The following is a 16,934-nucleotide window of genomic DNA, read 5'->3' as shown; positions in this document are numbered from 1 at the left end:
CGAATCTAGTCGTCAAGTGCTATCCTCATAAGCATGGCGAAGACAGCATTGGAAGCAGGTATAAAACATTTAACTTGCGTTGCGCTGTCCTGTATGCACCAGTGATCTCCAACGTATGTGTCGCGACCCCATGCTGGTCGCCTATACGTTTTATTGGGTCGCCATCACTCATGGAATTCTGCAGTTTTACTAGTATCATTGCGCAGTGGGTATATTAAAAATGTTCAAACAAATTAACAAAAACGTGCAATGTTGTAATTTTAAACTTTAAACAAATGTGTTGTAAACTTTTTATTTTGGTACAATGCGTATCCACATTTCTCCGAACTTGTGTATTACTTAAGCGCACTCAATCGTTCGTGTTATTCAGTTCAAGAATTACTTATCGGAAAACAAACTAAGGTCGCATGTTAATGCTGATTTCATTTTATTTAAATTAGGGTCGTTTAATAAAAAGGTTAGATACCACTGCTGTAGGCCTTATTTGTATTGTCTGTTTGCAAAAGTTTAATTCGGATTTACAGCTGACTTACGCGAGCAAACAACACATTTAACATTTCTAAAGCTGCCAAACGATTTGCAACGGAGGCGCGAAAAGTTTTTTACGGTCGTTGGTTATTGTTTGACAGGTTAAAATTCTTTGACAACTATTGCGTTCTATACTTGCAACGTCAGGTATTTAAGTCCTCATGGCTAAATATTCTTTTCATTCGGATCTCTATAGAACATGGATTCCCAACCTTTTTACAATCTCGTACCACTTGGACTACTCTCTGTACTGCAACGCGTACCACTTCTTGTACAACAATTAATTTAATCGAATGATATGTTTATGTATTTTTAGCTTAAAACTAGCATTATTCAACGCTATTTGTGGAGTAAGCTATATAACAGTAGATTGTATCTATCAAGAGCAATCATTTGACATAATCAACGTCCACTGTCTAACAGCGTTCTGCGCTTTACAAAGCAACTGTACTCCTTGTCGATAATCCACATATCCTGTATTTTAAAGATCGCATTGTTTCGAAACAACAGGAATAGTTACTTAACAATAAGCATAGGCTTCTGGGAGTTTTTTATGTAAACAAAACCAGATAAACAAAATATAAAGTTGTGAATACAGGGTTTTGTGAAAAAAAAAACGGAAGCTACTCGCGTACCACCTGAAAAACCTTCGCGTACCACACGTTGGGAACCCCTGCTATAGAAGTTATTGGCGAGGTCGATAAATCGCATTTAAAAATCAGACTATAGAATAACGCTTAATTTTGTTTTTAAACTGAACTTTTATGTTTTATAATATGTGCCTAAACAACAACACAGTGTAAAAAGGACGATAAATTATTTATTGGTTCTTAACTGTGGGTAATTACCCCGCCCCCTCCGAAATTTAGGAAAACATCAAGCTATGTAAAGCTCGCGACCCAAGGCTTTTCTGGTGAGGATCGGATCCATTTTTTTTTGTTTAAGCATTTTATAAATTTTTTAGAGAAAAATTCACAAATTGACGTCATAAAACATGCAACTTTAAAAATGTTTTCTTCGGTCGAAATCATGTGCAAACATATAAATAAAATTAATTTAAATATATTCAAGTAGGCAGTAAAATTTTCGCGTTAATTTGCTTTAATTTGCCAAACTTTTATTTAGAGGAGACGTGGCAAAAAAAAACACATAGGCAAAAAAACACACATATAATGCGTTTAATCTTTAAAGTTTGAGAGGTGTTAATTTTGGAGTATAGTACGCCTATTAACGACGCCTTTATACTGAAAAGTTTCTCCCGATTCGAGTAGGCATATGTAGCAAAAGGGATTCTTAGGTATAGTCCAGGGGTCGGCAACCTTTCGTATATGCAGTGTGCCAGTTTATGAACAATTTTAAAATATCAACAACTCGCGTGATGAACATTTTTATGTTTGTTTTTTTACTAGCAACCAGGGCTCCGGAGTAGGTTAAAAACAACCCGAGTTCGACTTCGGCCAAATGTGCAATTTCATCGAGTCCCGGCTCAGACTCTACAGTCTGTATTTCACCGATTTACGTAAAAAAAAAGAATGGCAATCCACGCATAGGGGTCATGGAAAATATGTCACCATATGCAATTCCACCTTAACAATTTATAGTTTGCTGCCTTAACAGTTTCGAAATTTGCTGCGCATGCGCAAACGTCTGACGGTATAGTTTTACCTAGTCTTACCCGAGTCCCATGTCCGAATCTACAGTTCTGCTGTTATCTGGTAATTTACGAATGATCTGAAATCTGAATTACGTATCTTGGGATCCCTGCTAAAAAAACGAATTGTCACGAACATAATACTGTGCTTGCTATTTTTCAAAACCTATAGAAGTGTTAACTATCAGTTTCGCTTTTAGTTTGTTCTTTTTTAGTTGCACAAAAACTCACGTGCTTACTTTTAATGTAGAATGCCCTGCTTTAACGTAGTAAACATAACGCCAATTTTAGACAAAATGACGTTATACGAACGGTTAGTCGTGAACAACAAGTTTAACGCCCAGAAAAAATAATGTTAAATACAACAGTTGAGACACTAATTTGTCTGAATATGTGTGCAACCATTTAGTTATCGCTAGTGTTGGTGATGTAATAATAATGTTAATGATGTGTAGTGATGTAATTGTTGCATTTATTAAGGTGATATAACGTGCGCGTTTTAATCATTTGGCGTGCCCGGAATAATCATCTCGCGTGCCACTCGTGGCCAACATGCCAGTCCTAAGCTTTACGAAAATTAAAATCGTGCTTGGACGTAAAAAAGTTGACATGCGGTGTGGAAAGTAGGTAATTAAACAAAATTCAGTTCGTTTTAACTAAATTTATGGCAACTATTAACCTATTTTTAATCCTACCTTCACGCTGCAATCTAAACATGTTGAAGCATTTTGAGTGATTTGTTGAACAGATTTTAACTGTGAGTTAATAATGCCATATGTCAGAGAACTCAAAATCTAAAATGCCTTAAAATGTGAGCACATTTTTGAATGAAAATGTTGCAAGAAGAAAATGCACAGCAAAGCCATTGTGCCTTATCTATGTCTGGCGTTATTTATGCAGTTTAAAGTTTTAAATCAGGGGTCGGCAACCTTTTTCTAGTCGCGGACCAAAACCAAACTCAGAAAGATCTCTGCGGGCCGCACAAAATGCTAACTAAGAATTGTGTTATTTTCATGTTAAAACAACTGCGAATCAGCCGGACCTCGGATCGTAATAACATTTAAGAAGGCTGTAAAGTGTTGGCGCAAAGAGCGAAAAAAAGCGTTTGTTTCGTTTAAAATTCGAGTCCACACGTCGCCATCCATACTACTAACGAAAAGTAATAAAACTACCTTGAGGGAACGCGCTAACATTTAAAGTTTAAGTGTTGGCACACCTGGCGAGCGAAGCGAGCGCGATTTTTGGTATACCGGTATTTCTTTTAAATTTCTTGCAAGTTTTTATTACATTTCCAAAAATAAAAAAAATGTTGAAAAATATACTTCCAACATTTTTAATACGTTTTCCGTGACGCACTTGGCTGCCTTCCACGGCGAAACGATAAAGAAGCGCTGATATAGGTGAAAAGACAACATCAAAACGTAAACAAACTGGATGTAGAATGATGTCGCGCGGAGCGCGAAAAATTTTCGCACTTACGTAGTTAAAATAGTCAAAAAGTGTGTGAAACGGACTCGTGTCTAAATTGTCAAGGAGGCGGCGGGCCGGGTGAATTTCGGCCGTAGGTTGCCGACCCCTGCTTTAAATCTACAGCATCACTTTAGTTCTTTCCATGCTAGCATCGACACATCCGAAACGAACTGAACTTCGCAAGCAAAAGCTAATTAGTTTAAAAAATCAGGCAGAAAAGTAACAGCAGTGTTTTGACAAAGGCGGAAGGCGACACCGACACGAATATGACATGCGCAATTTCTTTTTGGGTCATGACGTCATAAAAGTTATGGGGGATTTAAAGGGCTAGGGATTTGATTAAATTGGCATAAAATAAAATCACTTATAAATCAACAAGGTATTTATGGTTGCTACAAATTTACCGATTTTGTTTATTGTTACATTATGGAAAAATGTTTTATTCCTTACAATCGTGCCACGAAATGTCAGCTTGTATATTTATCTGCGCTGTGAGTTTTATTGTAGGGCTAGCATTCCAGCAGAAACTTAACATATGTAAAGTTGCAAAACTGACCTTTGTAACCTTGCAAAATTGTCACAAATTAGTATCAAACAATTGTATTTAACATTCTTTCCTTATGCGTTAAACTTGTTGTTGTTGTTTACGACTATAGCCGTTCGTGTTACGTCACATTGCCCAAAAGTGTGATGTTTACTGCGTTAAAGCAGGTCATTCTACGTTAAAAGTGGCAAGGTAAACACGTGTAGTTTCATGTGAGCCTAAAAACCCAAGCTAAAAGCACAACTGAAAGCTAACACTTCTGGGTGGACTCCCCATATGACCGAGATAAGAACAACACCAACGTCAGAATAAAACACAATTCAAAATAAGACCAAAATAGAACTAATACCTAGTGGAGTATAGTGGTATTAGTACCGTCTAAATCGGGATAAGTCCTTAATCCGTCGGAATGAGACCTAAAAGGTCAGAATTAGACCTAAACAACACTTTAACTAACCCCAAACCCCATCCCTAAGTACATTACTAACTCCCCTAATAATTTCAACGCTAACCTATTTTCTAACCCCACCCATTGCCCAATAATAACCCCAAACAGGATCAAAAATCCGGTACCAAAACAGCGGCGCCCTGACGGCGTTGCTAAAAGTGTGATTTCTGGAAAGATGTAACCAATACAAGGACTGTGTAAAAATTTCAACTCTGTCTCGTCACAACTTTCGGAGATATTGCCCAAAACCTATTCCAGCGCGCCAAGTTCGCGCAGGTGGTCAGACTAGGGCAGAGGTTTTCAACCATGGCCCACTGGTGGGCCATGACGCTGTTTTCAGTGGGCCACAGAGCTTGGCAAACAGCGATATCAGAAATTATGTCATTATGAACACGTAAGAGTCCGACAGATCAATAACAAACACCTCGACCTATTGTTATGTTTGTGACATTATTTCATTTTAAAATGGGTTAGACTTCATTCCACCCAACGTGGAAGGTTGTCCAAACGTAACAATTGCCTTGCTTACGTATTATTCTTTGTTACGTTTATTGTTTTGTTTGCGAGCAGTAATTTTGCCTGGTTTCGGACAGTGCTCCCACTGCTCCGCAGCCGGTGTGCCGCGTCATTCCCGTATGTGTGCTACTTGTGTTTCAGGGTAATTTTTAATCAGTCGAAATAACGAGAAAAATGTATATCTCATCAAGGTAAGTTTTTTGACCTTATGCAATATTCCAGGTGTAAATTTATGAATTTCAATAACAATTAAAACCCTTTTAAAACCTATGTTACCTTCTATCGTCATAAATCGAATACTGACTTAACCACCAGGAGTTACCGCAGTATAAAAATATTTGGCGCATTTCATTATAAACTGCTTCTTTTTCTATTAGCCGCCTATGATATTTGCTGCCACGCTTTATATATTGAGCTACGCGCCCGGGGGGGCCCAAGCCACGCCATTAAGTACCGGGCGACGTAACACATTTAAAATAATGTACAAGCTTTATAAATTTATTGTGTTGTTTTAAACTTGGTGTTTTTCATTAAACGGTAATAGTGGGCCATAGTAAATTTTTAACTAATTTAGTGGGTCATGAGCAAAAAAAGGTTGAAAACCCCTGGACTAGGGCGTCTAAACGTTGTCACCAAAACGGCCGATGCAAGACCGATGGCCCTTGATTGTCTCGTGCCCTCTATACCCACAGGTTTTGGCCATTTTGGACTTCTTTCGATGAATTTAGGCCTTATTCCGGTGAATTTAGGACTTATTCCGATGAATTTAGTCCTTATTTCAATAAATTTGGGACTAATTCCGATGAATTTAGGCCTTATTCCGACAGATTTATGTCTTATTCAGACGATTTTGATCTTATGCTGTACTGGATATTACTGCGTATTTGGCTGTATTATGTCGATGGTCTTAATACTATGGTTTTATGGATTTTTCTGCTTTAGGTATTATTGATTTTTAGGCCTTATTGTGTGTTCCCTTCTGGGTATCTTGACTGGAAAGCGTCGAAGTATTTCCAAATTGCGGGCACATTATTGTGTTCGTGACAAAAATCTATAAAGGCGTCATTGCAAGCAAAAAGTTGGCAGCATAGCGCAAAACAACTTTATCGAAATTTTAATCAGCAAAATTAGACCGGATGTTTATATACGACCTATATACCTTGTTCAAGGACTCGTTTTGAGTTCGTCAAACTAACGGTCGGACATATGTTCGGATGTGACGTTGTTTTCTGACATCCTAATAGGCCTAGTATTTATTTAAAGTGGATTTGGATTCAAATGATGTGCGACTTCTTCACGTTGACTTAATTATAGCAGGCCTGTACAACTCAAAGCGGTACAAGGGCCGCAACAAGACAAAAACAATTACACGGAACACATACCGGAGCTGACTGACAATTTTTTGGGATGAGTTTACAAAGCTACCTCCTAACATACCGTCATAAAACAATTGATCTTAAAACCACCTTTGGTTTTCTGGCGAACTTATGTGCAAATATTGAACTGAAATCATTAATCAAGTGGAAAGGCACAAATCGCTGCAAAAAATTCTTTTGTTTGATTTAAACTCACAAAACGTAAATTTTTAAGGTAGCCTATTGGGTCAAAATAAATTACCACATTACGAAACTCGAAATAACGAAACTTATAGGCTGATTTAACAGAAATTTCAAAGCACAAAAACATTATAAAAAATCATAAAGAAACGAAAAAACGAGTGCAACCTTTGCATGGTCCCTATACCGGGTTGCGCTGGCAGATGAGTATGTTTTGCAGGCTTGGTTTGTAGTTTTTAAACCATTTACAAATAAGTTTTTAACATAATATATTAAGAAATAGTAATTAAATTTCGTCATAATTTATCAAGATTGGAAAAACAAACCAGATTACTACAAACCGTTGACCATCCCAATGTGGTGAAAACAGTTGGCTTCACCAAATGGCAAAGCTGGATAGGCACGCTAATGGAATTCGAGCGTTGCATCACCCTGGAAGACTTGGTTTACAGCCGAGACTGTCCGGGCCTGGAGACCAAACTGCAAATGATAATGGACGTCGTTTGCGCAGTCGAGCGCTTGCACAACCTCTCGGACTTTACGTTCGTCACCCACGGAAGCGTGACGCCCGGCAACGTACTGGTGACGCGGGACGGTCGCTGCAAACTTGCCGGCCTGAGTTTGGCGCGTGAGTGGGACACCCGTGACCTTGATCCGGTGGGAGTTCCTCCTTTTGAAAGTGAACCTTCTGTCGATGAAGTTTTTGTGGCGCCGGAACTTCGCGGCGACCGGAGCGCGGTTTTCGGCAAGGAGCAAGACATGTACGCGGTGGGCAAGACAGTGCTCGCCGTGGTAATCGGTCGAAGGCCTTCGGCGGATTCGGACGTTGCCGATCTTCCGACTTCGGACGACAGCAAACGGCAACTTATCATCAAATACCTCAAAACGGCCGTGGAACAGTGCCTGAGCGATCTGCCTAAATTACGACCCACAGCCTGGCATCTCAAACAACAGCTACAGGCCCTGATGAACCACGTTGGTAGAAACCAGGTGTCTACTTGCCTCGGAGGCTCTTTCGATGGTCTGTGCCCATGGCCAATTGATGTCTTCCAAGGCCAAACGCTCGAATCGTTGGATGCGTGCGTCGACGAGCCAAGTGGGTTTTCTGCAGATGCTTATTTTATTTATTAATCTGGCTGATCAATAATTATATAATTATATTATAATTAGGCACTTTTTCGAACTTGGTCTAACCATACTTTGGTCATAAATGCGATTCTGTAAATTAGATCGTACACTGGATTTGGACTACTACGATGATGTCAACTCTTGTTTTGATAAGTCAGATGAGACAAATCCGAAGTTAGTGGTCGCCCCTCGAGCAAAAGTGCGCAACCGAAATCACTCTTCTGATCCAAATCGATACGAGACACCTCGGATGCCAACGGAAAATGGTAAGTACAGAAGCATACCAAAAATTAGCCAACGTATACATTTTGTACGACTGTCCATCATTTCAGGATTTCGACAGAGAGTTGTTCCTGCCAATCATGAAGACCATCAGCGCATCAAACAAAGAGATCATAAAACGCAAAGGTCAGTTGACATTAATCCAACCCTTGGCCCGGTGTTTCTCAGCCTTTTATGGCTAGCGGTATCCCTCAGAAATGATAAATCGATTGCGGCAACCCTACAAGAATTACTACAAGAACGTAGGTAATTCACTAGTGCCAAAATAAACGGAACTGGAACAACACACATCGACTCTAAACAACGTAGCAAGTTATAATTGGACGTATTCCACTCTAATCTTACATAAAAAACTGGAAGAGGTAATCAAAAATTAGATTTTTAAAGATTCTCAAATATCTCCCGGCATCCTTGAGCATTAGAAATGGCACATCAACTTTTTTTTTAATTTTAGCGATAGTTCTCTTAAATTTCTTGTAAGTTATTATAACATTGGCCTCATAGTTGCATATTCTTTATAATATTCACTGTACAATGACCTAAGCTGGAAGACATAGTAAAAAATAATAACAATAATATATTAATATTTTTTATATTATTTCCAATTTTCACGGGGCACACCTGGCAACTTTTCATGGCACACCGATTAAGAGACGCTGGTATAACTCCTATTCAAACCAAATCCAATCACGTTATAGCACAACCAAGACTTACCCATTACCACTAACGCCTAAGTTAAAGACTACGTTCTCTAGCACATTTTGCTTAACTTAAACCTATCTCTTTATAGGAGTCAGTCATCAAATACAGGAATCCTCCCAAATTTAGATTACGAAATTGAAATTAGCTGTCCGGTGGAGATGGTCAGAACTCAGCCGGTTTGCAGTGATCGGCAAAAAAGATGCCTCCCATCTGGTTCGCACCTTAATCACCAGTATGAGGGTAAGAAATAGGTTAGAGTGTATTTAAATCACAGTAAAAATCAATCTGTGTCAAAAAAGCAGCAATATAGGCTGCCGTTCGAATCTGTGTGTCCTCGATTTATTTGCAAAGATTGTTTATTTTAAGGGCGACGGGTTGTATACAATCAATTTCAATATAAATGGCGAGTTGTGGCTTTTACAATCAACCTCCCATTTTTTGAGTGTTGTTTTTTCGTTTAGCGTCATAAACGATGTACGAAAGGTTAAACTAGTTATATTAGCCAGAACTTTCGATAAATCGAACAATTTATTTAACAATCATACCGGGTGTTAGTTAAAATTGTCAAGAAATTCCAATGCGTTGTGGGAGTCGTGCGCACAAAACATTCATTTTGTGTTGCAGATATCAAACTGCAAACGGATGGATCAGAGTAAGTATAATTCAAGTTGTATTCGATAGAAAAATACTTCAAAGATGTAACGTACTGCAGCAAGATAAACATAAATAAATGAATGTAATATCGTTTGATATATTAGTCAAAAATGTCGAGACAGTAAGTTATATAATACTCGGCGTTACAATAGAATAAATTGATTGCTTTTTATGCCAAATCATTAAAAAGGGAAGCTTAACGATCAGATACGACCATTACAGTAAAAAAAAAAATGTAAAACCGTAAAATCAAATGCTTTTATAGAAAATATTTGTAAATAGATTAGGCTCTGATCTTTGGTCATATTAAAAAACATGTTAACTGTTTTTTGTGTAGAGCTGTATATGATCGTAGTCGGGAATCTGGTTCTTCATCTTTTCTCCAATCCGATATGCACGACTCACAGGTATATTTTGGCTATACAGGCACAAAATAAGTTACGTTTTACTGTGCGGAAGGCGGACGCCGGGGTGTCCAACTCAAACATGCTTGGGTGCCAATTTTTATCTTATAACTTATTCCTGTGCCACAATTTCGTAACTAATTCGTTTTAATCGTAAAAGAGCTTTTTTGCAAAAAAATAAAAACGTTTTCACATGAAAAACATGGGCCAGACTCTAAAAATAGATTGGCCTTAAGCTGCGTAGTAGAAATGTGCATTACTAGATCTAAGTAATCATTGGTGAGCTGGCTTTTTCTACTTTAAACCAAGCTATATATAACTATGTGAATGCTATCCTCCACTACAGCATAATGCTATAATATTAGAAGTAATGTTGCACTGAATATGTGAATAATAGAAATCACCTTGACCCTTGCAAGATAAATGTCGACCTTAGTTCCTGATCTTTTAAGATCTGGTAAATGTGTCTCACCTGAATTGCTAGATTTGCTAGATTATTTTGCTGATATTAGAAGTAATCGTTAATTGTCGTGATTGCCGCGATTGTTTTATATTGTGAATAAACAGTAGCAAATCGCTGAAAAAAAAGCTGAATAACAAATTTAGCATTTTTTGACAATTGGCTAAATAACAAATTTAGTATATTTGATAAGCTTGCGTGCCATTTTTTATTGGCACGCGTGCCACATGTTCGACACCCCTGGCTTATGGCATAAAGAAAAAGATCGTGGCGCCATGGAATTGTTCAACGGATGTTGACGACTTGAGTTTCATGTTTAGTGAAAAGGAAGAAAACAGCCCGAATATAGTATTTCATAACTCAGCTACCTATGTATTTTCATTGTTTTAGCCTCGTCTGTATGAAGATCCGTCGCGCCTCCCTCTCATCAGCGAAAATCAACTGACGTGTAATAACGAAAGGTGGGCTTGTAGAGGAATATTTGTATTTTAACCATATCTTTAATGTTGTTAATTTCGACGGTCTTCAGAGGGTTATTGGGTTGATTTTTTTTTACAAAACCCTTTCTTCGTAATAAAAACGTTTTTTTTTAGGAAGAGAGATTTTTGGTAAAAACCCAACACATTGCTTGCACTGCTGATTAGCTAATATTACTCCCAAAAAATATATATATATTAGTACCTACTGTCAGTTCGTATTATTTCATACAACATAAAAATACGCTAAAATTGTTTTCTGCCAAGCGCAGTGGGGCTCGAGTTCAGTTTGGTGAACTATACAGCGGCGTAGCCAGCCGAATATTTTTTTGGGGGGCCAAAAATTTGAACTTTTTTGTTTAGCTTTTGTCATTGTATTAACCGCCGTATCGAACACAATAACAATGCTAGCAAACCGTTTCGAGCAGCAACTGACTGAGTGTTAACGCAATACTGAAAAACCATTCAAAGAGCAAAAACTGACTTGAAGTACTAAAACTACTTTAATGTATAGCAAACGTAATAATAACTACATCATTTGTGGCGTAACAGTTCATGACAATTGAAGGTGTGGCATGCTTGTGATCGACTGTTTTGATACTGCTCATAAAGCGAAAAAACAAATTATTAAGAGAAAAATATTTATAATTTTTTTGGGTGGGGGCCATAACCCCTCAGCCCCCCTGGCTACGCCTATGGAATTATATTGTTGATTCAATAGACGGGCGTTCCAATTGACGCCTTCTGTTAAACTCCAGTCTCAGACTGCGCGTCAAACACGCAAGCCAACCACAATAGGCTAAGGTAGCGTTTCTCAACACTTTATGGCTGGCGGCACACCGCAGAAATAACAAATGGATTGCGGCAGCCCTACAAGATTTTTCCGTAGGTAATTTGCTAGAATGACACAATAACGAACGGCGAACAACACACACCAACTCTTCACAACGTAGGAAGTTATAATTGGATTTATTCCCATCTAATCTTTACAAAAAAATTTGTAAGAATTGAGCAAAAATCAGATTTTTTAAGATTCTCAAATATCTCTCGGCACCCTTGAGCATTAGAATCCCGGTTGAGAACCACTGGGCTAAGCTAAGGTGATCAGAATTGTATTAGTTCATAAACGAACGACAAGTTTCAAGCCATATATCAGCGGAGCAAGTAAACTAATAGGCATAGCAGATTCCGCTTGCAGATATCGCAGCGCAGTTTTTTTACAGTACAAATCGATAACTCAGAAGGTCTTTTGTGGGCCAAGTTAAGATACTCTATAGTGAGCCCTTATGTAACTCTTGTGAGTCCCAAAAGGAAATAACTGTAAGTCCAATCCCGATCAATTATGAAGGCAATACAAAATGCCAATAGGCATGTAACATAGGGTATTCTGTATGATATTAAAGTTTATTGGCCGAATGTGAGTTGCAAACATAAATTCATCATAGCCAGTATTTTAGCAACGACTTTAGGGTGAAGAACTAAAGAACAATTAAATAAAGCAATAAAGCTGAAATACAATTGTATAGGTCGTCAGTCTTTCTTTGATTTATGTTATGTTTTTTAGATGTTGTTACAACTGCTGTAATGTTGTACAATGTACACGATTGTGTTAAAAACATTTCAGCAATTGTGTTTTCTTCTTTTAATGGACTTTTCCATTTTGCATTTATTGACTTAACTGTCAATCTTGCTTGCCCACATAGATTATTCAATATAATATTTAATTTAGCAACACTGAACGAGATTTTTAACAAAAGGTATAATTTTAAATTACAGGACACGCAGCGAAACTGAACCTGCGTCATACACACCGCCTGAAAAACCCTTACTTCGATCGGTAAAATCCGTGTAGGCTAGATCATTTAACGTTCTGTCAGCAGATGGCTACACTTTAATTTTGGACGCAATATATTATTTTTATGTGCATTTGTATTTTGTTAATAAAGTATTTTTACATCCTTGACAATCCTTAACTTCAAATCGTTGAACAACAACTCAGCTTAAACCAAACCAACCATTCTGCGAACATTTTTATTTGTAAGACCGACTAAAATAATAGCCAAAAATACTCTGTAGGAACAACGAATTTTTCACTTAATATTTTCCTGTTTTTAAAAGCAGGTAGACTTTCTTGCTGACTTAATTTAGTACTGAGTGCGATAAACTTGTTTCTTTAATTTGTTATGTTAGAGCTAAATTAAATACTTTGTATGGTTTATACATGGTTTGATCTCAATATGCCACGCGGTGGCATTATGCAATACTATAGTTATGCATTGGTGTAAAGTTAAGTTATGTTTTTTTACAAAACAGACGAAGAGTGCAACACCAAGTCATTCTAACTCGGTTGGCGACGGTAGGTATTCTGGTTAGATTTTAAAAACCACCTTTTTATTGTGGCGAAGTATACCATTTTTTCCGTAGCGGCGAGTGTTACTGATTATTATTATTTATGTTGTGTCGCGGTAAGACAATGGAAACAAAGATCCAAATGTAGTTCCATAATAATGCGAAACCGGTGGACATATTTTTAGCGCTTTGTGGTCTCTGTTGTCTAAAAGAACTTGAGAAAAAGTAATTCATAAAAAAAAATAATTTCTAAGATTTAAATTTACGAGAGATATTTGGGAATTTTTAAGAACCTGTGTTTTGCTTAATTGTTAAGCCGCTTACAATTCTTTGTGTGCGAGTTGAGTTCAGTAAATGAAATTCGATTTCCTGCATTGTGAAGTGTTGATGCGTTTATTGTGACATTACAACTTATTCCAGTAGGCTAAGGGTGCCGCAGTCTATTTTACAGTCCTGATAGCATATGCAAGCATTAAGCGGTTGGGAACCACTGTACTAAGCTTTTAAATAAATTGTTTGTTAGAATGCTTTTTTTGCAGGCAAAAAACCTAAGGTTCCTCCAAGGCCCAATGAGCTACAAAGACGTGAGTTAATTTCCGAAAAATGTTTACCTGTTTAAGTTATGGGATATGAAAATGTACAGTTTAAAATTAAACCGTTTTAATAAGAGTATGTTGTTTGAGGGTGACGCTATTTCTTTTTAAAGGAAACGCTCTCAGCAAGAATAAACCCAAATGTTGCTCGTGGGAAGAGCTTCCAAAAGAATTGTCTTTTCTTAAAAAGAAGAGAGGTTGGTAACTAATTCGCATACAGTTATGTTCATGTTTAATTTCCGTTTATATCAGTAGTTTTTAACCTTTGCTAATTTAACCCCCTACGTCATTCATATAACTTTTGTTAAACCCCAACATTTCGCTCGGTCACAAAAACAGGAAATTCATCATATTTAATGCAAATATATGTAATACACAACATTTAAATGCGCATAATTTTGTGTTTTTTCCGCGACCAATAGTGAGAATCCGGGATATGAGTCAATTATTCAACAATAAAGATATACGATCAGTGTCAAATAATTTATTTACGTAGTTGCTTCTTATAACAACCAACTTTGGACTGGTAAAAAATAATTGATGGAGCTTCAGGTAGGCTGTGAGTTAATGTTTCAGAAAACATCGCGCTGAACCCCTAGTTAAAAACCACTGGTTTATATGGTTCAAATACTAAATAAAATGAGTATTTACTCATACGCAATAAAATGTGCAGAAAATTTTTCAAATTAAATGGAAATGCTGTTTCCAGTGGCGTTTAGTTGGAATAAATGACAAACAAACAACTATAGATGGTTTATCAGATTGAACAGTAGAATAACTAATTGGAAATAATTTATTTTTTCGCCCTTGCTAGAAACGACCTCCATTGCACCGAGCTTTGCGAATAGCGGCGCGGTGGCGAAGCTGCTCAAACGCCATTCCAAGGAACTCGTCCAGGGCAGTTTTGCAAATGCTGGAAAAACACGCGAGAAAATGTGGTGCGAGTGCGTGCAGAAGAGCAACGCGTGTAGCTCGACCAACCTGCGACTCTACGCGAACCGTCTGGGCGAGCAGGGGGCGATTTACGACGCTGTACTCTTGCTTGTGTTCGCCTTTCGCCTTTCCTCGCTCGCCCGACCGATCGAGTACCACCAGGAGGAGGTAGAAAAGTGTTCAGGCGACCTCCTGTACCTAGTCAAGGACCTGGACGCTTCTAATCCCGCGTTGGTGAAAAACTACCTCCTGCCTTCGTTGCTGCAAATGAAACGGGAAACCAGTGACTGTGATCCAATGTACAATTTCCTCTATAGCTACACCGTCGGCATCCTCGAGTATTTCTCCAAGGATCACTCAAAATCCGAAGGTATAGACCAGGGGTCGGCAACCTTTTGTACTCAGTGTGCCAGTTTATGAATACTGTCAAAATATCAACAACTCGCGTGCCAAACATTTTTCTATGTTTAGTTTTGCACTGGCAAACCAGGGTTACAGTTTTCTGGCTTATCAGTTTCGAAATTTTGTCGTGCGCATGCGCACACGTCGGATTTGAGTCCCGAGTCCGACTCTGCAGCCCTGTGATCTGACATCTAATTTACCTATCTTTTTTGGAATATACTTCAATGTTTTTCAGCCGATACCTAGAAATGTTAGCTATAACTTTCGCTTTTAGTTGGTCTCTCAGTCGCGAAAAAACACACGTGCTTGATTGTAACGTAGAACAGTGGTTCTCAACCTTTTTAGCATACGGACCGATAAAATTTCAAAACAAATTTTGCGGACCGGTGGACCTTCAAAAATTAAAATCACCAAAAAACTAAAAAAACGACAAAAGTATGCAACTTAAAAGCAAATAACGGAAACTTCAATGTAATGAGCAATTCGCTGCTGTCTTTTTGATATCATACGTGTTATACATGGTTCTATGGAAGTTTTTCACGTACAACTGTTCTTAAAGTTTAAGACTTAAACGAGTTGTAGCCTAATTTTAAACACTGGAGCATTGTGACGTACAATGAAGTCCAAATAATATCATTAACTCTATTTACGTCACAAGGCTGCAAATTACGGAACTGGCGAAGTTCTAAATTTGATGGACAAGCAGCCTTCAACATCTTGCATTTTGCAATTAAGATATAAAATTGTAACATATTTCACGGACCGGTAGGAAAGTTGACGCGAACCGGCGGTTGAGAACCACTAATGTACTGTGGAATGCCCTGCATTAACGCAGTAAGCGTCACGCCACTTTTGGGGCATTGTGACGTAATACGAACGGTTAGTCGTTAAACAACAAGTTTAACGCACTCAAAAAATAATGTTGAATACAACAGTTAAGACACATATTCGTGACACGAGCTGGAAATGTGTTAAACCATTTAGTTAGCGCTAGTGTTAGTGATGTAATATTAAATTAATTAATTATGTAGTAGTGATGAAATGTTGTACTTTCGTAAGGTGATATAACAGTGGTTCTTAAACTTTTTAAGCGCGACCCAAATCTGAGTTTTATAAGCAACTCACGACCCAAGTCTCAAACAACAAAAAATGTACTTTTTCCGATATGCATGAAATAGAAAAAGACCCCGACAACCAGATGTAGTACACAGTTCTATGGAACAATGATTGATTACAAACAAATGATTGATTTATTTTAGTGTGATTGGTGAAACTGACTTTTTCCTTTATAATGTCAGCGTGGCTTGTTTGGTGACTAAAAGCTTACACCAGTCTTAGCAGCTACTGTAGTTGGCTGTCAAACGTTCATAAAACCACTTATGGTGCAATAATCCACGTTACAGATTCGAAGTCACGTGGAAAGCTTATGTTGCAACAACTCAGTTATGATTGCATTGAAAATATTAAAAAAAATGAAATGAAAAAAGTCCGTTTGTGCAGGATTGAATCATCATAGAGCGACCCATTTTTTGACCCTGCGCGACCCACGTTTGGGTCGCGACCCATACTTTGAGAACCACTGTGATATAACATGAGCGTTGAATTGATTGGCGTGCCGTGGTAAACCATCCCTGGTATAGACACTATAGACCAAAAAACGTCATTTTAAAGTGTGCACCTTTTGTTATAATGCAAAAGCGCGACGTTCATTCACGGCAAAATAACCTTTTCGTATAAGTTGACAACATGCAGCTCAATAAAGCAGCTGCGATTCAAAATATCATTTATGGTGACTTTTCAATATTTTTTAAGGAGCTGCAAATTTTGTTTGCACTAAA

The sequence above is a fragment of the Ascidiella aspersa genome, chromosome 5 (genome assembly GCF_963924565.1).
Source record: "Ascidiella aspersa chromosome 5, kaAscAspe10.2, whole genome shotgun sequence".
NCBI lineage: Eukaryota > Metazoa > Chordata > Ascidiacea > Phlebobranchia > Ascidiidae > Ascidiella > Ascidiella aspersa.
Note: the sequence above shows the minus strand (reverse complement) of the source record.